The sequence below is a fragment of the Giraffa tippelskirchi genome, chromosome X (assembly GCF_054371585.1).
Source record: "Giraffa tippelskirchi isolate mGirTip1 chromosome X, T2T-mGirTip1v1.2.pri, whole genome shotgun sequence".
Classification (NCBI taxonomy): Eukaryota; Metazoa; Chordata; class Mammalia; order Artiodactyla; family Giraffidae; genus Giraffa; species Giraffa tippelskirchi.
Window position 1 is genome coordinate 140,768,661 of NC_137289.1, and position 25,029 is coordinate 140,793,689.

At 41.0% G+C, this 25,029-nt stretch overlaps 1 long non-coding RNA gene and 1 pseudogene across 2 annotated transcripts in view; one reads left to right on the forward strand and one right to left on the reverse strand.

Moving 5' to 3' along the window:
• The window catches only part of LOC145536112 (dual specificity protein phosphatase 18-like), an 88,971-nt pseudogene that overhangs the window by 50,390 nt on the left and 13,552 nt on the right, over window positions 1-25,029 (forward strand). The window contains exons 3-8 of the transcript XR_014075653.1: window positions 2,979-3,094; window positions 4,196-4,404; window positions 20,647-20,747; window positions 21,606-21,688; window positions 22,576-22,656; window positions 23,148-23,322. The product of XR_014075653.1 is annotated as a dual specificity protein phosphatase 18-like (transcript). The remainder of the gene's footprint in view (window positions 1-2,978; window positions 3,095-4,195; window positions 4,405-20,646; window positions 20,748-21,605; window positions 21,689-22,575; window positions 22,657-23,147; window positions 23,323-25,029) is intronic.
• Window positions 23,531-25,029, reverse strand: part of LOC145536113 (uncharacterized) — a 166,495-nt gene continuing 164,996 nt past the window's right edge. Inside the window, exon 9 of the long non-coding RNA XR_014075654.1 lies at window positions 23,531-24,659. This is a non-coding gene — a long non-coding RNA (uncharacterized LOC145536113). The remainder of the gene's footprint in view (window positions 24,660-25,029) is intronic.

A 25,029-nucleotide genomic window follows, 5' to 3' on the forward strand; every position in this document is an offset into this window, starting at 1 on the left:
ATGCTGGGAAGGATTGAAGGCAGGAGGAGAAGGGGACGACAGAGAATAAGATGGTCGGATGGCATCATCGACTCAATGGACCTGGGTTTGGGTGGACTCTGGGAGTTGGTGATGGCCAGGGAGGCCTGGCGTGCTGCGGTTCATGGGGTCGCAAAGAGTCAGACACGACTGAGCGACTGAACTGAACTGAACAGGTATTACAACAATCCTGAACATATTTTTGATACTACTAGTAGTCAGCACCAATACCACTTCAAAAATTAACACTATTTGTGACAGTATTTGTTGTATTTGCTACTTTAGACAATTTCAACTGAAGCTCCTTCACTCAGCAAGATGGACAGAACACGCCATTCTGGGCTTCCTTTTTGAACTTTCTCTTCAGAAACACACCTGCCTGCACAGCCATCTGACACTTCTTGCCATGCTCCCACCTGCAAACCTGAGTTCCCCTTGAGTACTCCAGGTTCATGCTTAAATGATGGTGCCTTAACAAGAAAGAAGCTATGCTCAATTTTCCTCTTGTTACCATTGCCTACTCCTTTTTGTCCTCTTTCAAGTTCTTCCAACAAGTGAAAATTACAAGGAACTTTAAAGCCTATGGAAACCGCCATCTTCTCCTGCAGCCTGACTTCCAAATGTATCTTACAGGAAGTATAAATTTGTTTTCAGAATGACCAATCCTTTAGAACTTGCAGAAATAAGCAGTTTTAAATTTTTATCAATTCTAGTTTTGGAGCTAAAAATAACAGTAAGGATTTGCATGATTTTAAGTGTCCTTTTGTTCCTATCTCTCTGAAGTCCCCGAAAACCACTTTCTTGGTGTATGTCAATAATTTGACACCTCTTGGAATAATGAAGGAGGAAGGAACAAAGAAGACTTTTTTGGTCTGGCTTCTTCCTTATAGAAATGAATATTTCAGTTACCTTCAGTTAAAATTGAAATGGGTTCCTTTGGGGATTATATATTTATGTTTTTAAAACTAGTGTTCAGATCTTACTGAATATAGCTACTCGTTGGTTTAATCTGGGTATATGAACTGGATCACACTCCAGGGCTATTTTTTTTAAGTCATTGAAAATACCAGTTTTTGAAACAGAAAGGAAACTAACATTTCTGGAGCAACAAATAGGGAGTTAAAGACTGTGCCAGGTGATGTTGGTGTTGTCAGGTAGGATCCCAATTTACAGAACTGAGGTTCAGAGAGCATCACTTTCTCACTTGATCAGTGACTATTTGTTGAGCTCTTGCTATAAGTGATATGTACTGTACTAAATGGCAGAAATACAGTGATAAATAAGACTAGGCCACACAGCCTGTGAGTGGAAAAGGTATGAGTAGAAGGTTTCAAAGTCCAGTGTCTTTTGATTCCACCTCTGAGTACTTAGATGTGAAGACCCACGACACACAGAAGAACATATAATTGGTCATAGAGAGGCTGATATTGGGGACATGCTAACATTGAGTGCTGACTTTTTGTCAGGCATTAGGCAAAAAGTTTGCCATGTTTTAGTGCATATAACACTCAAAACCACCCTTTGAATTGGATATTAGTATTTCATTAATCCATGGAAAGTGGAGGCACAGAGGGGCTCAGATTGTTGTTCATGGTTGCTCAGATATTCAGGAATGGAAAATATGAGTCAAAGAGGGAGGGTCTACTTCTGGCAGGAATGGTCAGAGAAAGCTTTTTTTTTTTTAATTATTATTATTTTTTTATTTGTTTTGCCATATGTTGACATGAATCCACTATGGGTGTACATGTTTTCCCCTTCCAGAACCCCCGTTTTACGGAGGAGGAAAACATCTGCTCTGCCAAAAAATGGCAAAGATCTGGGACACACTTTATTCCTTCCTCTTTCTGTGGTGATGGTCAACTCCACTGTATCAGTCCTGGCACCTTTTCCCATTATGCTGGGACATGGTTTCAGAAATCTCTTAACATAAACTCCAGGCAGCCACCACCAGACAACTAGAGTCTGTACTTGAGAGAAACCATATTTTCCACTCATAGCAAGCATTTCTTACTGTTTTTGATTGCCCAGCATCCATTTCACTGGTCTGGTATTATTTGGATTTCTTTTGAGGGAGTTAGGTTTTTGCATAGTGTAGTCTTGGTGGGAGAGCAATTCCAGATGCCAACAAGTTTTTACAGAAGCCAAGAGGACAAGGCAGGATAAAAGTATTAATATATAACCTGAGCTTGGCCAACTGGAAGTTGTTTTCTGGGACTTTAACTCAAGGGCAGGAAGGAATGATGTGCTAAGCAGACTTTGTTTGATTTAAGACGATGATTGTGGTTTTTGCTTCCTAATCCTACGGGATTCTTTTGGTTCCTGTCCATTCTCAAGACCTGTCATTTCTGTAAGCATCGACAGTCCTCCAGCAAGTTGCCTTATGTTAAGGTCAACCAAATTTGGTTTCTGTTCTTGCAAATATGGAATCGTGATCAATACACAATCTGACCCTGGATAACTCTGTAATATCATCACCTGAAATTAACAAAAACAAAACAAAGCTCTCTTCTTATCTGAGTCAAATTCACACGGTTGATTTGAATTTTACACTCTTAAGATAATTGCTGGGGCAATCTCAGCTTGGAGTTAACCTCTACTTTCCAGCTTTTTCCATTTTCATGATATTATTCTTATGCCTTTACTTATGAACTCAGGCTTTGAAACTCACTGGGCTTATTAATTCACTCAGGTAGCTGAGCTATCTTTTCCAAACTATCAGCATTGTCAAATAATTGAATCTTTCCTAAGTGTCCCATTATTGGATTCAGGATGCAAGTACCCGACAGGAGCAAGTTGTCCCTTTGATTGGAGAGTTCCTCTGGACATCCTGGCCAGGAGGCTTCCATACTGCTCTGCTTCAGTTATGGAGAACTGATTTTCCTCTTTCCTATGAGTGCATGTCTGTTCCTCTACTTAAGGTTTATTCCTTTTCGTCTCATTTTTCCTCCCCTGGCTCTCAGTGTCCTAGGGACTCAGAGCATGGATCAGAAGCATTGGCATCACTCAGGAAAGGAAGAGTCTCGGCCCTCATCCCAGACCTACTCATGCAGAATCTACAGTTGAACAAAATCCCCAGGTAACTTATATGCACAGTGAATTGAGAAGCACTGCTCTAGAGGAGCCCCTAAGTGACTTGGCAGATTCTGTATTCTAGACAATTTACATTCCAACCAGTGTGTTCAAAGCTCTGCATTGACTATTCCAACCTTATGGTCTAACTCTGGAGGCTGGGAAGCTAAGAACTCGTATCTCCAGCCCCCTTTTCAGCTAATGTGGGACCCATGCTTTAGTCTTCACCAAATCAGACATAAGCAGAGTCTGCTGTGCTGTTGCTTCTGCCTCCCCCTCACTACTTGGAACACCTCTGATGCTTAGCGCGCCAGCCCTGTTGCTAAGAATGGGCGAGACCGAAGGAGCCTCTTTTCTCTTGCCATCTATGAGCTGCTGGGCCATCCCCGGTTACCTTCTCCTAATATTCTTGGTACCTGAAATAAACACATCCCTATTTGGGTGAACTACAATCAATGGGTTCCCAGACATGGCCAACTAAAACACTGGCTTCCCCAGGTTGTCTGATTAAGCACAAAAGTCCTTTGGAAACATGTTTAGATTTTGGTTTATATTTTAATTTTCGCTTTCAACCTTGAGGCTCTGAGCCATTTCCAAGGAAACAGTGGAGTTTAGTGGTGAGAAGCAAACCTGTGGAGTTGTACGTGCTCAGGAGGGCTTTATGTTTGCTTTAATGCTCTGTTGTTGTAATCTTAAAATTCTTAATTCTTGAAATGATGTAGGTGATTAAGGTGACAAACTGACACCAACCTGGTTCCAATTTATTTTATGAACTGAGTTGGGAAAAAATTAACTTAGTAGCAGAATTCAGACTTCTTACTATCTGGCTCAACATTACTTAAGTTATAGTTGCATTGTGGAAACGTTTTTAGTTTTATCTTACTGCTTAACAATGTTTCAAAGGAGACTTTGCTTTCAAATCTTAGGTAAAGTCACAGAAAGGCTATGCATTTAGCAGAACTTTGAGATTCAAGGAAAAACTTTATTCTGAGATTATTGCTGCTGAGGCCAAGTATGCTTAATATTAAACATAAATATATTACCTATGTTAATACATAAATATTTTGGTAAATATATGTGAAAAATAAATACAAAATATTCATAACAGCTTCAAGGACTGAGAGTCAAATTTCCTCATCCATGACAAAGGAAGCAGAACTCTCTGCAGCCCCAGTGATGGTGCTGAGGAGCGTCACGCAGCTGCTAGAGAGGAGCATGTCACAGAGAGGACTGACACCATCCCAGCCATCATCTGGACACCTGACGACAGCAGGAAGGCCCGATGCCAGAAGAAAAATCAGCATAACAAGAATTCCCGTAGGTATTTGTAACTCTGCTGCCAAGTTGATTTTATAGTATTGACAGCAGAAATTGAACAAGGGCTCATTTATAGACTAATTGGTCTTTATAGACCACTTTCCGATGTCTGCACCTCTGAAATCCTCCATCGTGCACCTAGTGACAATTTCTAGATGGATATTAGAGCAATTTGCTGGACTAATCAGGAACTTTGGTCTTGATGGGCACGTTCACACCCACTGAAATACAGTACACATGATCTTGCTGTGTTGGTTTTTCAGAGCCGAGGCAATGCCAGGCTTTGCCAAAGTAACTCTTTTGAAAAATTTTTGAGTTAAGGGGTTACTCTGGAGAGGGAGGAGAGAACAATGAGATGAAAAGTAAAATTCGGGTATTCCACACTTTAATTTTTAAAAGGAAAGATATGATTATTGTCAGGTAGTCAAGCACTCTGGCTCTGAGCCAGGCTCTGTATGCTGAGTGGTGGTAGGAAGAGCATCACCCAGAGACTCCCAGGTCCCCTGGCTCTGGGCAGCTGGGTGTGGGTGCCTGATGTGGAGGGGAGATGGGCGATTCCCACGGATGGGTCAACAATGATTCTGGTTGTGGTGCTAAAGCGGATCCCTAAGGAAAGGAAGAAAAGATTCTTGTGTAGTGCAAAGGCCCTCCAGACTGGCTGGGGGTTGGATGTGTATATGTGAAGAAATAAGAGGATACGAAAGAGGAGTCCCCTTCTCTCCTCACCAGAGAAGATAAGACAGCTGTAGGAGTGGTAGACACAAATGCAGGGGTGGTGGGAAGGCTCATTGACCAGGGTTAGAGAGGACTGAGACTGGTGGGCACACGTAGGGAGATCCCTCCAAACTCTGTGGCAGGTGTGCTTGGAAGGCAATGTGATCCAAGTAGGAAGAACTGGGGGTCAAACAGAAAAGGATGTTGCTCCAGAAGCCAAGTGGCAGAAGACAGACAAGAGCCAAACAGAAATCACTTAGCCTTGAACATTTAGGGGAAACGTAGGCTTTTGGGGAACTGTCATCTGGTGACAAGGAGTGGACTTGAAGGTTTAGACCTTTGAACAAAGGGACATAGTGGTTGGGACTTAGCCACTTGTGTCCAGACTGTGGCCCAAATGTTTGTAAAAATTAATTTACTTCTATATAATGTAGTCTGACTCACAGGAAATTGCAAAAATAGTACCAGAGTTTCCATGTCCCATTCAGCCAGTTTTCCTTCTGAGGTCATCATAGGAATAAAAGTTCTTTTAAAAAAGATATTATCTTGCATAACCATAGTACCTGTCTTAGTTCTTTCAGGCTGCCATAACAAAGGACCATAGACTGTGTGGCCCAAAAAAGACAGAAATTTATTTCTCCTAGCTCTGGAGGATGGAAGTCTGAGGTCAGGGTGCCAGCCTGGTCAGGTTTGGGTGAAGGCCCTCTGGCAGCCTTCAGCTGCTTAGTTAGCTTTCTTGATGTCTTCCCTTACTTATTCATCCATCCATCTGTCCATCTAGTGCTGCCAAAATAACTGCCCTATAACACTGCTTATATTAGGCTAGTCTTCTGCTCAAAAAGCTGTAAAAGCTTTCTGTTGTTTCAAGGAACAAGACTCCCAATGCTGGGGCAGGTGATCTTTGAAAGGATGCGTTTGATCTAAAGGGCAAATTCAAGCAAGTAGTCTCTACAAGGACACATTCACCTTAACTGATAGCCCCTTGAAACTCGGGGCCATATTCAGCTCAGTATTTTGTATTCTTAATTTGGGTTCCACAACAAATAGACCTGAAGACAAGGATTGAGTGCTAGTAGTTAATGTGTGAGGTCTTCCCAGGAAGCACCAGTAGGAGCACGGGGAAATGAGGTGGGGGAGGTAGGGAAGTCATTGCAGGGTGTGGTATCAAAACATTAAACTAAGGGAAATGTGAGCTTAATCCCAGTCTGGGGAATGGTGGTTGACAGTAGAGATTATGGAGCTCGGTGTCATCCCACCCAAAGGGTGAGATGGCTGGAGTCGTACCCACCAACTCATGTCAGCCAGTGATTGAAGGCTGCTCCTGTATCGCTAGCCTGCTCTATAGTTCCAGCCTGGACATAGGCAGTGCAAGCTTCAGCAGCTGGAGAAAGTCCCCTGGCAAAAAGCTGCAGGTATTCACTGCTGGAAGCTGAGCCTATGTGCACTGTGGGCAGAGCACCAATGGCAGTTACTACATGTAAGTTCCTTTATCCCTCATGCACTGGGGAAGACTCTGGGAATTCAAAGATGTTTGTGATCATTTCTTTGTCTTTGGGGCACTCATACCCTGGGCAGAAAATGGCAACAGAGTGTGGCCATGGCTGGAATTGGTGTATACACTGTAAGAAAACGAAGGAAAGTAAAATCAACTCTGCTTGGGATCATTAAGGACCATCTCAAAAAGGAAGAGACGTATGTACCGGTTCTTTTTTTTTTTTAATATTTATTTTAAAATTTATTTCATTTGCAAAAATAAACTCAAAATGGATTAAAGATCTAAATGTAAGACCAGAAACTATAAAACTCCTAGAGGAAAACATAGGCAAAACACTCGAAGACATAAACCACAGCAGGATCCTCTATGACCCACCTCCCAGAATATAGGAAATAAAAGCAAAAATAAACAAATGGGACCTAATTAAAATTAAAAGCTTTTCCACAACAAAGGAAACTATAAGCAAGGTGAAAAGACAGCCTTCAGAATGGGAGAAAATAATAGCAAACGAAGCAACAAAGAATTAATCTCAAAAATATACAAGCAACTCCTGCAGCTCAATTCCAGAAAAATAAACGACCCAATCAAAAAGTGGGCCAAAAAAAAGAAAAAGTGGGCCAAAGAACTAAACAGACATTTCTCCAAAGAAGACATACAGATGGCTAACAAACACATGAAAAGATGCTCAACATCACTCATTATCAGAGAAATGCAAATCAAAACCACAATGAGGTACCATTTCACGCCAGTCAGAATGGCTGCTATCCAAAAGTCTACAAGCAATAAATGCTGGAGAGGGTGTGGAGAAAAAGGAACCCTATTACACTGTTGGTGGGAATGCAAACTAGTACAACGACTATGGAGAACAGTGTGGAGATTCCTCAAAAAACTGGAAATAGAATTGCCATATGGCCCAGCAATCCCACTGCTGGGCATGTACCCTGAGGAAACCAGAATTGAAAGAGACACATGTACCCCAATGTTCATCGCAGCACTGTTTATAATAGCCAGGATACAGAAGCAACCTAGATGTCCATCAGCAGACAAATGGATAAGGAAGCTATGGTACATATACACAATGGAATATTACTCAGCCATTAAAAAGAATACATTCAAATCAGTTCTAATGAGGTGGATGAAACTGGAGCCTATTATACAGAGTGAAGTAAGTCAGAAAGAAAAACACCAATACAGTATACTAACGCATATATATATGGAATTTAGTAAATCAGTAAAGATAACCCTGTATGCGAGATAGCAAAAGAGACACATATATAGAACAGTATTATGGACTCTATGGGAGAGGGCGAGGGCGGGATGATATGGGAGAATGGCATTGAAGCATGTAAATTATCATATGTTAAATGAATCACCAGTCCAGGTTCGATGCATGATACAGGGTGCTCGGGGCTGGTGCACCGGGATGACCTGGAGGGATGGGATGGGGAGGGAGGTGGGAGGGGGGTTCTGGAAGGGGAACACATGTACACCCATGGCAGATTCATGTCAATGTATAGCAAAACCAATACAATATTATAAGTTACAAAATAAACTAATAAAAAAATAAAATTTATTTCATTTGGCTGTGTGCATTCTTAGTTGTGGCATGTGGGATCTTTGATCTTCATTGTGACTTGTGAAATATTCAGTTGTGGCATGTGGAATTTAGCTCCCTGACCAGGAATCAAACCCGGGCCCCCTGCCTTGGCAGCGCAGAGTCTTAGCCACTGGACCACCAGGGAAGTCCGTGCCCTGGTTCTTAATGAGATCAAGGTAAGTAAGATTTTGCCAGGATGCCAGGGGAGTGGTAGGGAAGGTCGGGGTGGGGAGGCAGGAAAAAGAGCATTCTAGGTGGAGGGAATAATAAAGTAAGATGGAGAGTAATGACCTATTCTGGAAAGAATGGCTATTCTTTAATAATTAGAACTTGGAAAGCATGGAGGGACAGAGTGTGATGGAAATTAATGTTGAAAGATATGTTGGAACCAGGTTGTAAAAGCCTTCTTTGCCATGCCTTTGGTACTGCAACTTCAGAATCACATTGGTTTTACAAACAGATTTCCAAGAAAAGTTTTAGGGAATTCCAATTTGCAGTGACAGGCAAGAGTGATTTCCTTTTATAAAAAAGCTATGACTATACATTAAACTTAAAAATATTATGAAGCTGAGATTCTATATTTAGGCCTATATAGGGAAACATATTTTTTTTCCATAAAATTTTTATAGAATTTCTACCTGTATCTTGCCTAAGCCAAGAGCAGGAATTTCTTTCTGTCCTAGTTACTATGATATATTTGGTACCATTGCCTTTATTAAGTTTTTTTTAAACTTTTGTTTATTTACATTTGTGTTTATTTACTTTCCTGGGTCTTCGTTGCTGCGGGTTTTCTCTGGTTGCAGCAAGTAGGGGCTACTCTCTAGTTGTGGTGTGTGGGCTTCTCATTGCTGTGGTTTCTTTTGTTGTGGAGCACAGGTTCTAGGGCGTATGGGCTTCAGTAGTTGCAGCACAGGGGCTCAGTAGTTGCGGCTTGTGGGCTTAGTTGTCCTGTGGCATGTGGATCCTCCTGGACCAGGGATCAAACCCATGTCCCCTGTATTGGCAGGAGGATTCATGACCACTGGGCCACCAGGGAAGTCCTGGTACCATTGCCTTTAAAATATTGTGTCTCAAACTCCAGCTAGAATAATTTCCAACTGTAGATGTTAGCACTGATCTTTTAAATTCCTTAATCATATTAGTTTACAATACCAAAGGTCGGGCTTCTCTGGTGGCTCAGATGGTATAGATTCTGCCTGTGATGCAGTATATGCGGGTTTGATCCCTGGCTCAGGAAGATGCCCTGGAGTAGGAAATGGCAATCCACTCCAGTATTCTTGCCTGGGAAATCCCATGGACAGAGGAGCCTGGCAGGCTACAATCCATGGGGTTGCAAAGAGTCAGAGAAGACTTAGCGACTAAATGACAATACCAAAGGTCATCAGTTATCCTTCTGAGATCCAGATAAATTGCCTCTGGTGGCAGTGCTAGCATCTATTATCCTTTTCTACCAATATAAAAAGCAATGTGTGTTTTTTTTTAAAGATTTATCCCTTAGATGTAACTGTCGACAGCCACTTCATTTGCTACACTCTTCAACTTACATTCATCTCATTCTTTAGTAAAAGTAAACAGAAGTGCTGTGCAATGTGTAGAAAGGCAGCCACAAAGAAGCCTCATGAGGTTTCATCCATTTTAAGATCTTACTCAACACTGATAAGTCATCAGCAGTTGAGACTTCGCTGCCTGAGGAAGGACCACTTTGTTTTTCCAACAACTACTCACCCATTTTATAATAGAATTGATTCCAAGTTCCTTTTAGACTAATCTTCATATGAAATGCAATGGTTTGGATTATTCTGATCAATGTCAGTAATGAGGCAATTACATTTTTATTAAAAAAAAAAGTGGTATTTTTGAACAATGTCTCCTTTGCTGCTGTTACAGTACGTCTTAGTTGTGCTTATCTAGAGGAATATATTATGGCTTCAGGAAACAGCTGCCAAAAACTGAGGCGGGAGATTGCATTTCTTGGTTCTGTACTTAAAGAAACCAGCTATGTTCTTCTCTCCCTTTTCCCCAAGGGCGTCTTAGTTAGAAATAAATGTGATTCATTTTCAGTAGAAGAGGGGCTAGAAGATGGCCTTGGGTGTAACAACATCAAAGCATGTGATAAATAAAGAACACAAAGACAGAGAAAAATACATTTAGGAGGCCATTTTGGACTTGATTGGTTAAAAACTGACAAGTCCTTCCCCTAATGCTTGGCTTTGAACCATGAGGGAAATATAAAAAGCAAGAAGGAGAAAGTTACTTAGCCAAACCTAGAAGGGACTTTGCAAAGTTTGTGTGTTGGATTAAGATCCTTCCCCAAATGCCTGAGATTTTGTTAGCACATTCGTTCAGCAGTACATCTGGGAAAGCATGACACTGTGATGGGCCAGTACTTTCAGTGGCGAAGTGCATTTACAATAAAATGCAGGCACCCAGTGTGCAAACAACAGGGCAAGATTGCCACTTGTTTGGAAATGTTTAAGGCTGTGCCCCTTCACTGCTCTGATCCATGCAGAGATTATGAAAGGGATTTTGAAAGGCAGCTTTTTGCCCCCTGAATCCATTCTCCTCTCCCAGGTGGTAGAATCTACACCCCAAGATCCCCTTGCAATTAGGTGTGTCCATTGTTAGTGTATAGAAACACAATTTATTTTTGAGTGTTGATTTTGCATCCTGGAACTTTACTGAATTTGTTTATTAGTTCTAACAGTTCTTTTGGTAAAGTCTATCAGTTCAGTTCAGTTGCTCAGTCGTGTCCAGCTCTTTGCGACCCCATGAACTGCAGCACGCCAGGCCTCCCTGGCCATCACCAACTCCCAGAGTCCACCCAAACCCATGTCCATTGAGTCGGTGGTGCCATCCAACCATCTCATCCTCTGTCATCCCCTTCTCCTCCTGCCCTCAATCTTTCCCAGCATCAGGGTCTTTTCAAATGAGTCAGCTCTTCGCATCAGGTGGCCAAAGAACTGGAGTTTCAGCTTCAATATCAGTCCTTCCAATGAACACCTAGGACTGATCTCCTTTAGGATGGACTGGTTGGATCTCCTTGCAGTCCAAGGGACTCTCAACAGTTTTCTCCAACACCACAGTTCAAAAGCATCCATTCTTCGGCGCTCAGCTTTCTTTATAGTCCAACTCTTACATCCATACATGACCACTGGAAAAACCATAGCCTTGGGTAGACAGACCTTTGTTGGCAAAGTAATGTCTCTGCTTTTTAATATGCTGTCTAGGTTGGTCATAACTTTCCTTCCAAGGAGTAAGCGTCTTTTAATTTCATGGCTGCAATCACCATCTGCAGTGATTTTGGAGCCGGCCAAAATAAAGTCAGCCACTGTTTCCACTGTTTCCCCATCTATTTGCCATGAAGTGATGGGGCCGGATGCCACTCTCCTCCTTCACGTTCATCAAGAGGCTCTTTAGTTCTTCTTCACTTTCTGCCATAAGGGTGGTGTCATCTGCATATCTGACGTTATTGATATTTCTCCTGGCAATCTTGATTCCAGCTTGTGCTTCCTCCAGCCCAGCGTTTCTCATGATGTACTCTGCATATAAGTTAAATAAGCAGGGTGACAATATACAGCCTTGACGTACTCCTTTTCCTATTTGGAACCAGTCTGTTGCTCCATGTCCAGTTCTAACTGTTGCTTCCTGACCTGCATACAGGTTTGTCAAGAGGCAGGTCAGATGGTCTGGTATTCCCATCTCTTTCAGGATTTTCCACAGTTTACTGTGATCCACACAGTCAAAGGCTTTGGCATATATTTAAGATCATGTCATCGCAAACAGAGACTATTTTACTTCTTTCTTTCCTATTTGGATGCCTTCTATTTCATTTTCTCTAAGGGCTATTTCTCTATTTCATTGTCTAAGGGCTCTAGTTAGGACTTTTAAGTACTATGCTGAATAAAAATGTGGAGTGGGCATCCTAGTCTTGTTCCTGATCTTAGAGGAAAAGTTTTCAGCTTTTCACCATTCAGTATGATCTTAACTGTGGGCTTGTCATATATGACCCTTGTTATGTTGAGATACATTCCTTCTATGCCTAATTTATTGAGAATTTTTTATTATGAAAGTATGTTGAATTTTGTCAAATAGTTTTTCTGCATCCATTGAGACAATCATAAGATTTTTTTCCCTTCATTTTGTTAATGTGGTATATCACATTCATTGATTTGCATGTGTCTAACTATTCTTGCATCCCACAGATAAATCCCACTTGACCATGGTATATGATTCTTTGAAAGCACTGGTTGAGTCTGGTTTGCTAATATTTTGTTGAGGATTTTTACATCTCTGTTCATCAGAGATATTGCTCTGGAATTTTCTTGTAGTGTCACATGAATCTGAATTCTGGAGAAGTCAGAGTTGAGAGTAGGAGGTGATGTGATGATGGAAGCAGAGATTGGGTGATACATTTCAAAGATTCAGGAAGAGGCCAGAAGGCATAGAATACTGATGTCCACTAGAAGATTGGAGGAAGAGAAGAAATGGATTCTCCCTGGAGATTCCAGAAGGAACCAGCACTGCAGCACCTTGACATTAGCCCAGTGAAACTGACTTTGAGTTTCTTGCCTCCAGAACAGTAGGAGAATAAGCTGTTACATTTGTTACAACAGCAATAGAAAACTAATACACTTCCTTGCTCCCTACAGATTTTTATCTCTTAAAAAGTACTTGCAATCTCAATGTGTCCTTCTGGGGGAATCTAAACTATAATACTCACCTCTGCTCTACTAGCTGTCCCCTTCTTACCACTCCAGGCAAAGTCCACAGTGTCTTTTTCCAGACAGTTGCTGGCTGGCGTCTCCACCAGCAACTACTGAAATATTAAACCTGCTACCAACATGCAGCCGTATTTATTGATTTAATTAGAGGTTATGCTGTCAGTACTCTTGTCACTCGCTATGACAGTGTGACAGGAGAAATTTATTTACATGAAGTTAAGTCACTCTTGGAAGTTCAGAGTGATTTGGCATTCATTAATTTCATTTGATTAAAACTTTCATTTTCTTTGCAATGATTTTGAAGATTTTTAAGGCACTTACTCATCAAGTAAATATACTGTAGTAAGAAAGCAAAGTAAACATCTATTGTATTTGGAGATTACTTACAGAGATAGAATCAATTATATCTGGGTTGAGTGGAAAGGGACTAGTGAGGGGTATAAGGGCTTCCCTGGTGGCTCAGATGGTAAAGGATCCACCTGCAATGAGGGAGACCTGGGTTTGATCTCTTGGTTGGGTAGATCCCCTGGAGGAGAGCATGGCGACCCACTCCAGTATTCTTGCCTGGAAAATCCCCATGGACAGAGGAACCTGGCAGGTTACAGTCCATGGGGTCACAAAGAGTTGGACACGATGGAGTGCCTCAGCACAAGGGGTGTAAAGTAGCAATACTGTTGGAAGGACTGAAGAGAGCTAGATGGCCAGAACCCACTTCTAAAGCAAATCACAGAACTGACTCTCCAGGGGTGCTGGTGCTCCTGCCACAATCTGAACGGTGCTTTTTGAGTGGGCCACTACCACTGAAGTGCTGCCAGGTGAGCCACTTCTGCTCAGTCAGGAAACTACAGCCTCAGCTGCTGGCATTGGAACCAGGCCACCTCAGTTATGCTCTGCATCCACAGAATGAAATTCTTGCACCTGGCCTCTATTGCTACATAACTTGGTTCCAAGTTTGAGCAGTGGATGTGTGCATCTGTTATGCAGAATCTAAATCTCATCCACAATTTTAGTTGTAAGGGATCTGAAAAACAGACCTTGCAGCTTTCAAGTCTCTGTGAGCCAGGAAGGCCCAGAAGGGAGTTGGAGCAGAATTGAGCAAGCCAGTCCACAAAACCTAGTACCACCATGTGTTTGCAACAATATTGGAACCATAAAACAGAAAAAAATGTTTTGCTTAATGTTCCTTGGAATGGAAAACTCTATTAGGTGCAGCAGCCCATTCCTGTTAATTGTGATTAATCCTCTTATTGCTATACTTTTTTCTCTGTAGCACTATTGGTGCCTTGCTTGTGCCAGTATGTTGGTAAGCTTCAGTGAGCCCATTTTTTAAAAAGCTGCTGCAGGTCAGACTGCAGGTTTCCTCTTTCAGCTTTCCATGTGTCAGCCAGTGTTTGAGAGCCTAGGGCACTGGATAATAGTTATTAGCTGATGATCTTGAGCCTTCATTCCACAACCAAAGGGGAAAGTTCTTGAATTAATGTAGAAATTATTTGTTGAATTAGATCCTGGGGCTATAAAATTTTGAATTCTGCCCAACCATAGTAATTTTTCTGGACTATTGCCATGCTATGATGTTTTCAGCATCCAGAATCCATGGTCAGAGGAAAGGAGAAAAAAAACATTTGCTCTGCAGAGACGTATGCATGAAGTCCTGTTTGAATGAAGCTGAGGAACTTTGGGGTAGTCACAATTTTTCCTTCTTTCTTGTTTCATAGTGTTTAATTTGCTAAGAGTTCTAGTTCTGTTGGATGCTGTAATGGGGGAAGAAGCCACACCAACTGCTCTTCAATTGACAGTTGTTTTGCCTTTGCTCCTCAAGGAAAACACTGGAAGCCATTTGATAAATTTAACTTTGAGAAAATAGCATTTTAAAGGCAAATGATTGTTAGCTTTTAGAATTTTACGCCTGGATTTTCATGCATGCATCTTCAAAGATTTTTGGATTGCAGTGAGAAACTAAAACATAACTTTAGGAAGATGGCTTATCCATCCAATGGTTGTGAAAATAAGTGCTCAAATATGAATTGTGAAACTGGGCTCTTAGAAAGAGCTATAAGAGCAAGATGTTTCTTTTCAGAGAGCATCATCAAAGTTTGTGTATCACAGTAATTTGAATAATGATAAGAAATCTTTGCCAACCAGCAGCAAAATATAAAATGCAAACATCTGGGAAGTTGGCGGCAGTGAGTTGGAAGGCTACCCCATGGGGTCACAGGTGTGCAAAGTAAATGCTAGGTGATCCGGCGGGAGCAGTTATTGCAGGCCGTAGGACTAGAGGCTGCAATATGAAAGACTGAGGTTTTCTCCATTTGCTCCCCAAACAGATGACCAGGAAAGTAGCCATTAATTTATGCATGTACTGCATATTTTACACATCTCTCTAGAAATATTTTGTATTTTTATCAAATCCAACACTGGGCCTTCTTTTATTTTTAATTGGAGGATAATTGCTTTATAATATTCTTATTTTCTGCCATACATAACATGAATAAGCCACAGGTATAAATATGTCCCTTCCCTGTTAAACCTCCCTCCCACCTACCACCCCATGCCTCCCTCTAGGTTTCCACAGAAAACTGGATTTGGGTTTCTTGCATCATACAGCAAATTCCCACTGACTATCTGTTTTACATACAGTAATGTGTATGTTTCAACATTACTCTTTTAATTAATCCTTCCTTTTCTTTCCCCCACTGTGTCCCCAAGTCTGTTCTCTATGTCTGCGTCTCCATTGCTGCCCTGCAAATAGGTTCATCAGTACTATCTTTCTAGATTCCATATATATGTGCTAATATATGATTATTTATTTTTTCTTTCTGACTTCACTCTATATGATTGGCTTGGGCCTCTTAAAAAAAAATATTGTAGTTGTTTACAATGTTGTGTTAGTTTCTGGTGAACAGCAAAATGATTCAGTTATATACTTTTCATTTCCAATATGCTTTATTACAGGATATTGAATACAGTTCCCTGTCTTATACACTAGGACCTTGTTGTTTATTTTAATGTATAGTAGTGTGTATCTGCTAATACCAAACTCCTAACTTATCCACCAACTCCCTAAGTTATGGTTACCAAAGGGGAGGGTCCCAACTCCTTTCCTCTTGGTAACCATAATTTTGTTTTCTCTGTGAATCTGTTTTGTAGATAAGTTCATTTGTGTCATATTTTAGATTCCACAAAAAAGTGATATCATATAGCATTTGTCTTTCTCTGATTTACTTCACTTAGTGTAATAATCTCTAGGTGCATCCATGTTGCTGCAAATGGCATTATTAGTATTTTTTAATGGCTGAGTAGCATTCTATTTTATGTATGTACCACATCTTTCTGTCAGCGGACATTTAGGTTTCCATGTCTTGGCTCTTGTAAATAGTGCTACTATGAACACTAAAGCGCATGTGTCTCTTTGAATGGACATATGACCAAGAGTGGGATTGCTAGATCATATGGCAACTCTATTTTAGTTTTTTAAGGAATATCCATACTGTTTTCCCACATTGGCTGCACCAATTTATATTCCCACCAGTAGTGTAGGAGGGTTCACTTTTCCTCACACTCTCTCCAGCATTTGTTATTTGTAGACTTTTTAATGATAGCCATTGTGAGTGGTGTGTGGTGACACCTCATTGTAGTTTTGATTTCCATTTCTCTAATAATGCTGAGCATCTTTTCATGTGCCTATTGATATATCTGTATATCTTCTTTGGAAAAAAGTCTATTTAGAATTGCACACTGAGCATGGCTGAGAGGAGCCACACTGGGCCTGAGGTCAGGGGCGGCGGCCGAGAGGAGCTACCGCAAGTCAGAGGTAAGGGGCGGCGGCTGCACTTTGTTGGAGCAGCCGTGAAGAGAGACCCCCTGTCCAAGGTAAGAGAAACCCAGGTAAGATGGTAGGCACTGGGAGAGGGGATTAGGGGGCAGACAGGCTGAAACTACACTCATGGACAACTAGCCAATCTGATCACATGGACCATAGCCTTGTCTAACTCAGTGAAACTAAGTCATGCCATGTGGGGCCACCCAAGACAGACAGGTCATGGTGGAGAGGTCTGACAGACTGTGCTCCACTGGAGAAGGGCATGGCAAACCACTTCAGTATTCTTGCCTTGAGAAACCCATGAACAGTATGAAAAGGCAAAAAGATCAGACACTGAAAGATGAACTCCCCAGGACGGTAGGTGCCCTATATGCTACTGGAGATCAGTGGAGAAATAACTGCAGAAAGAATGAAGGGATGGAAACAGAACAAAAACAACACCCATTTGTGAATGGGACTGGTGATAGAAGCAAGATTCGATGCTGTAAAGAGCAATATTGCATAGGAACCTGGAATGTGACATCCATGAATCAGGGCAAATTGGAAGTGGTCACACAGGAGATGACAAGAGTGAACACTGACGTTCTAGGATTCAGTGAACTAAGATGGACTGGAATGGGTGCATTTAACTCAGATGACCATTATATCTACTACTGTGGGCAGGAATCCCTTAGAAGAGATGGAATAGCCATCACAGTCAACAAGAGTCCGAAATGCAGTACTTGGATGCAATCTCAAAAATGACAGAATGATCTGTGTTCATTTCCAAGGCAAACCATTCAATACCACAGTAATTCAAGTCTATGCCCCGACCTAACGCCAAAGAAGCTGAAGTTGAATGGTTCTATGAAGACCTACAAGACCTTCTAGAACTAACACCCAAAAAAATGTCCTTTTCATTATAGGGGACTGGAATGCAAAAGTAGGAAGTCAAGAAACACCTGGAGTAACAGGAAAATTTGGCCTTAGAGTACAGAATGAAGCAGGGCAAAGGCTAATAGAGTTCTGCCAAGAGAACACACTGGTCATAGCAAACACCTTCTTCCAACAACACAAGAGAAGACTCTACACATGGACATCACCAGATGGTCAACACTGAAATCAGATTGATTATATTCTTTGCAGGCAAAGATGGAGAAGCTCTATACAGTCAGCAAAAACAAGACCAGGAGCTGACTATGGCTCAGATCATGAACTCCTTATTGCCAAATTCAGACTGAAATTGAAGAAAGTGGAGAAAACCACTAGACCATTCAGGTATGACCTAAATCAAATCCCTTATGTCTATACAGTAGAAGTGTGAAATAGATTTAAAGGACTATATCTGATACACAGAATGTCTGATGAACTATGGATGGAGGTTGGTGACACTGTACAGCAGACAGGAATCAAGACCATCCCCAAGAAAAAGAAATGCAAAAAAGCAAAATGGCTGTCTGAGGAGGCCTTACAAATAGCTGTGAAAAGACCAGAAGTGAAAAGCAAAGGAGAAAAGGAAAGATATACCCATTTGAATGCAGAGTTCCAAAGAATAGCAAGGAGAGATAAGAAAGCCTTCCTCAGCATCAATGCAAGGAAATAGAGGAAAACAATAGAATGGGAAAGACTCGAGATCTTTTCAAGCAAATTAGAGATACCAAGGGAACATTCCATGCAAAGATAGGTCCTTACCATTTCTGTCCTTTATTGAGCTTAACAGATGCAGAAGATATTAAGAAGAGGTGGCAAGAATACACAGAAGAATTGTACAAAAAAGTTCTTCACGACCCAGACAATCATGATAGTGTGATCACTCACCTTGAGTCAGACCTCCTGGAATGTGAAGTCAAGTGGGCCTTAGGAAACATCACTACAAACAAAGCTAGTGGAGGTGATGGAATTCCAGTTTGAGCTATTTCAAATCCTGAAAGATGATGCTGTGAAAGTGCTGCACTCAATATGCCAGCAAATATGGAAAACTCAGGAGTGGCCTATAGGACTGGAAAAGGTCAGTTTTCATTCCAATCCCAAAGAAAGGCAATGCCAAAGAATGCTCAAACTACCGCACAATTACACTCATCTCACACACTAGTAAAGTAATGCTTAAAATTCTCCAAGCCAGGCTTCAGCAATACGTGAACCGTAAATTTCCAGATGTTCAAGCTGGTTTTAGAAAAGGCAGAGGAACCAGAGATCAAATTGCCAACATCCGCTGGATCATTGAAAAAGCAAGAGAGTACCAGAAAAACATCTATCTCTGCTTTATTGACTATGCCAAAGCCTTTGATTGTGTGGATCACAACAAACTGTGTAAAATCCTGAAAGAAATGGGAATACCAGACCACCTGACTTGCCTCTTGAGAAACCTGTATACAGGTCAGGAAGCAACAGTTAGAATTGCACATGGAACAACAGACCGGTTCCAAATAGGAAAAGGAGTACGTCAAGGCTGTCTATTGTCACCCTGCTTATTTAACGTATATGCAGAGAACATCATGAGAAATGCTGGGGTGGATGAAGCACAAGCTGGAATCAAGATTGCCAGGAGAAATATCAATAGCATCAGATATGCAGATGACACCACCCTTATGGCAGAAAGTGAAGAAGAACTAAAGAGCCTCTTGAAAGTGAAAGAGGCGAGTGGAAAAGTTGGCTTAAAGCTTAACTTCAGAAAACTAAGATCATGGCATCCTGTCCCATCTTTTCATGGCAGATAAATGGGGAAACAGTGGCTGACTTTATTTTTCTGGGCTCCAAAATCACTGCAGATGGTGACTGCAGCCATGAAATTAAAAGACGCTTACTCCTTGGAAGGGAAGTTATGACCAACCTAGATAGCATATTAAAAAGCAGAGACATTACTTTGCCAACAAAGGTCCGTCTAGTCAAGGCTATGATTTTTCCAGTAGTCATGTTTGGATGTGAGAGTTGGACTATAATGAAAGCTGAGCACCGAAGAATGGATGCTTTTGAACTGTGGTGTTGGAGAAGACTCTTGACAGTCCCTTGGACTGCAAGGAGATCCAACCAGTCCATCCTAAAGGAGATCAGTCCTAGGTCTTCATTGGAAGGACTGATGTTGAAGCTGAAACTCCAATACTTTGGCCACCTTATGCGAAGAGCTGACTCATTTGAAAAGACCCTGATGCTGGGAAAGATTGAGAGCAACAGGAGAAGGGTATGGCAGAGGATGAGATGGTTGGATGGCATCACCGACTCGATGGACGTGGGTTTGGCTGGACTCAGGGAGTTGTTGATGGACAGGGAGGCCTGGCGTGCTGCAGTCCATGGGGTCGCAGAGAGTTGGACACTACTGAGCGACTGAACTGAACTGTCCATTAAAAAAAAAAAAGAATTGTTTTTGGCTGCACTAGGTCTTCAATGCTGTGCACAGGCTTTCTCTAGTTGCAGCAATTGGGGGCTATTTGTCATTGCGGTTCATGCTTCTCATTATGGTGGCTTCTCTTGTTGCAGAGCACCGGCTTTAGATGTGCAGGCTTCAGTATTTTCTTTGGCAATTCTTGATCTTTTATGGTTCCATATTAATTTTAGGATTATTCTAGTTCTGTGAAAACTGTCACGGGTAATCTGATAGGGATTGCATTAAATCTGTAGATTGCTTTGGGTAGTATGGTCATTTTAACAGTTTTCTTCCAGTCCAGAAGTGTGGGATATTCTCTCATCTTCAGTTCTCTTTATCAATGATTTATAGTCATATTGTTTTGTCTTGTTTTTGGTTTTTTGGCTCTGTCACGCAGCTTGTAGGATTTCAATTCTCTAACCAGGGATTGAAGCCGTTAAGGGGACCCTGATGTGAGAACCACAGCTAGTCTAGGGTTAGAGACATTAGAGAGACAGTAGGCTGTGGTCACCTCAATTCAAACTTTTAATGAAATTGTGTTTCTTTCCATTTCAGAGGGTAACGTTCTGTGCAGTTCAGTTAGACTGGAAGACAGTGCTCCTGGAACTACATGTTGCTGAGATCATCCTCATTAGAGCTGGGAAAATTCCTTTCAGGTGATTAACCACAATGTAGGACTAGGACAAAATGATCTCTTGCTCATTTATACTTGTGTGTTATCTGACAATTATTTTTTATGTATTTTTGAAAAAATTTTTAAAAATGCAGAAATTACAGATTATGTGACAAATACCAGCCAGTTTGAATCAGCAGACACTAACATTTTGCATATTTTTTTTCCTAGTGTTACTTTGTACCACATGAAATTGAAATGTTGTTATCTTTGTCCAAAACCTATTCTCCTTCCTCTATCTTTACTTCTCTTCTTCCCCCGAAGCAACCTCCACCATGGATTTGGCAATGGGCTTCCCTTGCGGCTCAGATGGTAAAGAAACTGCCTGCAATGCAGGAGACTCAGGTTTGATCCCTGGGTCGGGAAGATACCCTGGAGAAGGGAATGGTAACCCACACCAGTATTTTTGCCTGGGAAATCCCTTAGACAGAGGAGCGTGGAGAGCTACAGTCCATGGTGTCACAAAGAGTTGGGCACAACCACTTTTTACTCTGTGTTTATACTTTCATCTTGTACATATGTATTCACAAATGATATTAGTACTGTTTTTGGTAGTTTTTCCTCTACATTGACACTGCTGCTGCTGCTGCTGCTGCTGCTAAGTTGCTCTAGTCATGTCCGACTCTGCGCGACCCCATAGACGGCCACCCACCAGGCACCCCCGTCCCTGGGATTCTCCAGGCAAGAACACTGGAGTGGGTCTACGTTGACACAGATGGTGTTATATGAAGCACATGATATAAACTTGCTTTTTTCACTCAATTTTATGATTTTTGTCTTAATAAGGCATATCTAATTGATAAACTAATTCTCATTTCTTTTTCTTTCCTATGCTTTATAGACTTTGCTTCACTACCTTGATGACAGACAAGGGAAAGGATGAGGAGGCGGTGTTTGAAAACTAATGTTATTCACTTGCCAAAGGTGATAAAAAGTTACCTCTTGAAACAAAAGATGATATGCGTAGAGTTGGGAAGATGGCTAGTCTAACCTAGAAGAAATGAACTGGTCACTTGGTGCTGATTTCACAATGAAGAGTATCTGTAACATCAGGGTGTTTGCGCTCATGTTACAGTAATGATCTCTAGTTTAAGTCAACGGAGCTCAAGCTTACTGTGGCCATTAAGGACTCAGTGGCTCCTTGCTCTTCGGATTGTCATCCCTAGGAGGCCTGGCTTTGTGCATGCTGTTTCCCAGTTTGAACCTAAACTGGGGGAAATGCAAGAGAGGTGTTTGCTGCTGCAGTAAGTCCAGAGCCAATCCCACTGTCATCACATTCTCCTGCTCTGCATCAGGTGACCACGAAATTAAATTTTTTTTCCTTCAGTTTAAGGATAGATAGGTTTTCACTGGGACTAAATTATGGTATCTGCTTATGGAAAGGTATTATGGGTTGAATTGTGTTCCCCTCCGGGATATGTTTAAGTTCTAACTACCCAGTACCTCAGAATGTGATGTTATTTGGAAGGAGGGTCACTGTACATGAAGCAGTTAGGTAGAGATGAGGTCATAATGGAGTAGGGTGGGCCCTTAATCCAGTATGTCTGGTGTCCTTACAAGAAGAAGAGACACAGAGACAACAGACACACAGGGAGAACTTCATGAGATAAGAGGCAGAGAGTAAAGTGATGGATCTATAAACCCAGGAATGTGGAGGGTTGCTGGCAACCACCAGAGGCTAGAAGAGGCAAGGAAGGATTAATTCCTAGAGCCCTCAGAGTGACCATGACCCTGCTGACATCATGATTTTGGAATTCTAGGTTCCAGAGTTATGAGAGATTAAATGTCTGTTGTTTGTGGTACTGTTACAGAAGCCCTTGGAGATGAATACAAATGAAAATGAAGAGTAAGTTTAGCTCAACTCAATATGTTAAAGAGAGCACAGATAACATGTAAGTAAACTGATTATTCCAGAAATGTCAAGGGATTAGTAGTCTAGTTAACTGAATTTTCTGGTTTGAGCATTAACCAGCTTACTCTGTAATTTCTACCAACAGTACTACATGTACATGTTTAAATATCTGGGTTGCGAGTTATAATGAAACTAAAAAAGCCATATGGCCACCAAGTTCCCTGTAGATCCTATAATATTACCATGTTCTTTTAATAAAGACATTAAAGTACTGGGAAAAACTTGCAGATGAAAGACATATTTAACTGAACTAACTTCCAGGATTAAGAAGATAATGTGATATAATTAAAACTAAAGCTATATTGCCCTTAATTTTCCTCCTCCTTTGATATTTCATAAAATACTTTTCAATATTACAAATACATGCTCATTATAAATCTAGTTATGGTTGTTAGTCCAGTACTATAGAATAATTCAGTTTATTCCTCTCATTTCTTCTTCCTCTTTCACCACTTCCACTGTGGCCACCAGCACTGACCATCAGCTGCCTCCTCGTCCACCACCACCTCCACGACTGCTTCCAGCACCACCCTCACTTCATGCTTTAGGCAGACTTTGTGTTGCTGGGTTGGCCAAGAGTTATCAAACATTTCCCAAAAACAAGATGAAAAAGGACAGATGACTCAGAGTCTACATATGTAGCAAGGTAAGGGACAGAAGAATTTATATGCATATCCTTAATATAAGGCAAAACATGAAAATGGAAGATTGTTAAGATGCAAAAATATTGTATTAGCCCAGATCCAGATGACTACTTTTAGCCACGGATGTCTTCAGCCATCATGATGAATTTGGGGTAGATCTTCTATTAGGTAAGTCATTAACTACCCAATTCATTAAAAAACACGGCCGTCACACAGTCATTTTGAGTGATCTTTATTAACCAGGTTTAGAACTTTTACATGAAGAGACAGCGTCTTATTATTTTGGTTTTTCCATTTTGTGTAGGATAGGCATGGATGATAGAGAATAAGTATTTGATGATTTAATTCCTATTGTGATTCTGACAGTTGAAGCTACAAATAATTTTGAGTTTGAAAGTATGCATGTGTACTTATTTTTGTTATTTTCTTTGAAACGGTAATACAAATTTGGCCAGATCTACCAAACTTACAAATTTATTTATGTACATATGTATGTATGTATTTATATTGAAGTATAGTTGCTGTACAACATTATATAAGTAACAGGTGTATAACATAGTGATTCATGGTTTTTAAAGGTTATACTTCATTTAGTTAATATAAAGTATTGGCTATATTTCTTGTGTTATAGCATACATGCTTGTAGCTTATTTTATACATAATAGTTGGTACAAGACGTATTTATTCTTTGCCCCAGTAATTCCACCTCTTAACATTGCTACTACAGATATACCTATACATGGAAGAAAGGCCATGTGGAGAAGGTTACTTATTGCAGCGTTGCTCACATCCTAGAGTCCAACACTGGGGCACTAGGTTGTGAGAAAGGCCTGTTTTACTGGAACACAGCCACATGCAATCATTACATATGGGTTAAAGGCTGTTTTTGTGCTACAGGGAGGAGCTGAGTGGTTATGACAGAGACTACATGGCCCATAAAACCTAAAGTAATTACTCTCTGGCCCCTGGGGGGTAAAAAGGCTTATGAACCTTAGCTCTAAGTGATTCATTTTTAAAAAATCTTACATATGCTTGTATAGTACACTCAGATACAAGCACAAAACAGTTAAAAAATAAAACCTAAACTATGAGCTTCACTCCTAAGAATGCATAGGAGGGATGGTGTTCTTTTTCAGTCTGACAGTCCTTCCCCTCAAGAGAACGAGTGGGAAGCAAGATTGCTTCATTTTTAATTTACCTGACAAATATCCGTTGGGTGTATACTCAGGGGAAGGTACTCCAGGGACTGCAGGATGCAGAGATGAAGAAAGCATGATCCTTCTTCTTGGGGGCAAGGGAGTCAGACATGTTAAACAATTATGATACAAAATGATGAGTGCTGTAAGAAAGAGAAGGAAAAAGTGCTGTGGGAGCATCAGCAGCCACACAAAATGTGTGAATCTGCCCAAGGCCTTTAAAAAAATCATGAAAGAGGTTATTTACAAAAGGGTGTCAAGGTGAAATAAAAATCACCAGTGAGACAGGTTTTACTCTTTCTGAGCAAAGGAGGGTAGTGAAAGAACACTTGTCTAATTCAAAACCTAAACAGATGGAGAGAGGTGAGAAACCACTGGCTTCCCTTCACCTGTGCTGAGTTTTAATTTTCACTTTAGATTAGTTCACATGGCTTGTTTTGGACACTGTTCTAACCAAGGTTTCCTTAGTATTGCTTAGATGTGAAACAATGGCAAAGATATAGGACAGTTCAT